This window comes from Pteropus vampyrus, unplaced genomic scaffold, assembly GCF_000151845.1.
Source record: "Pteropus vampyrus isolate Shadow unplaced genomic scaffold, Pvam_2.0 Scaffold172, whole genome shotgun sequence".
Classification (NCBI taxonomy): domain Eukaryota; kingdom Metazoa; phylum Chordata; class Mammalia; order Chiroptera; family Pteropodidae; genus Pteropus; species Pteropus vampyrus.
In genome coordinates, this window is record NW_011888953.1 from 1,216,623 (window position 1) to 1,218,640 (window position 2,018).

At 35.2% G+C, this 2,018-nt stretch overlaps 1 protein-coding gene across 1 annotated transcript in view; it reads left to right on the forward strand.

Annotated features, from left to right (window-relative positions):
- The window catches only part of MROH2B (maestro heat like repeat family member 2B), a 59,272-nt gene that overhangs the window by 8,804 nt on the left and 48,450 nt on the right, over nucleotides 1-2,018 (forward strand). The window lies entirely within an intron of this gene.

The window sequence follows — 2,018 nt, forward strand, 5'->3', positions numbered from 1 at the left end:
TGAGACATTACTAACATCCCAGAAGCCTCCCTCATCTTTTTCTCCTAATTATCACCCTCTCTATCCTCTCAGAATCCCGACTTATAACACCATAGATTAGTTTTGCCTGTTTGTGAGATTCATGCATGTTTTTTTGTGTAGCTGTAGTTTGTATTAATTTCTATGCACTATTACATGTCTAAACTGCAATTTATTTTTCCACTCTACTTGTTAGCAGATATTTGGACTGTTTTCTGTTTGAGGTTATTATAAAGAAAAAAAAACCCTAATATTAACATTCTCGTGCAAGATTTTTAGTGCCTATATGTATGCATATCTAATGATTATGCCTCTGAGTCACAGAGAACTCATATTCAACTTTGATATATAATGTCAAACACCTTTCCAAAGTATTTGTATGAATTCATACTTCCACCAGCAATATATAAAAACACGAGCTGTACCTTAGTCTTGTCAACACTTTACACTGACTATCTTAAATTTTAGCCATTCTGTATGGTATGTAGTAGTATCACATTTTGGTTTTATTTTACTTTTCATTAATGTGGCTTTAACACTTTTTATATGTTTATTTGGCATAATCATAAGATTCTATAGAAACTATTACACTGTATTTGCTAATCATCAGTACTCTTTTCTCAAATTATTTTATGGTCCTTCCTGTCTTTATATTTTTCTCAGTCTGTGGTTGTTTTTAAAATGCAGCCCTGGAGAAGTTCAGCAAGGCCATTTACGAGTATGTCAACCACTGGAGAGATTTTCCTTATCCCAGATTGGATGCCAACCGACTATCTGACAAGATCTTCATGCTGTTCCGATATATAATGGAGAAGTGGGCACCCACGATCTCACCCACGCAAGTGAGTGGGGGCCTCAGCATGCCTCTAACCAGCTTTCTTTCCATGCTGGTTGAACTTCTTTTCTTTTCACATGATTATTAATCTCAGTTCTTTTGGAAAGCTACGGGACGTATTTTATCAAATCTTTTCAAATCTTTTTGAAAAGTTAATCAAATCTTTTCTTTTTCCTATTTCGATCACTACTTATTCATTCTTTCAACTAATATTTATTGAGTCTCCATGACATGCCAGAAACTGTTCCACATATTGGAGATACGATGGTAATTAAATAGACTACAATCCCCATTTTCATGGAAATGACATTCCAGTGTGTGGAGAGAACAACGAACAAGATAAAATGAGTGAAATATATAAAATATTAGCTATTTCATGTCTTATACATTATAACCCATATTTGGGCCGAGTTACTGATTAAGAAAAACAACAGTATCACAATGAAATCAAATAACATCTAAAGAATGTGCTTGGCTTCAAAATATGTGATACCTTATAGAGAATAGATCACAAAGAGCATATATAATCCCATCTTTAAGTTGCTTAATTGCTATCATTTTTTAAAGTATGCTAAATTATATCCTATTTAGATTTCTTTATTGCTACATTATACAAGCTTTAACACTTAGCTATCTTCTCTAGTTCAGTTTCTTTTCTGTACTTTAAACTACTAAAGCATTTTTAACATGCTAGAATAGTTAATCATTAGCAAACATGAAACTTTTTAAATATCCCGTAGAAGTCTTTCCTTCAAGACGTCTAGAAAATAAAATTTAATACAAATTCAATGACTACTTTCCTAGCTTCCCACAGGAGAGTTAGACAAGTGACAGGAAGGTACATGAATTAAAGGGGAGCACAGAGAGAGGAGCTCTTAACTCCCACGGTGAGCGCTACAAAGGCTGTGCCATTGGAAGTGAGCTTGCAGCCCGTGAAGTCACTCACTACAGGGAAGGTGCATTCCCTAAAGAGGGACTAAAACCTACTGAAACATAGGTCAGAGATGGGAGCACATGCACACTTGAGTGAGTCTGGTGGGAGAAAGGGACAGGGATGGGGGAAAGGGGATATAAAAGCAGAAGGAAATGAAACCAGAAAGGTCTTAGCCACACAGGAAGAGCCTTGAATGTTGCTCAGGAACTTGGACTTTTTTTTTTTTTTTTT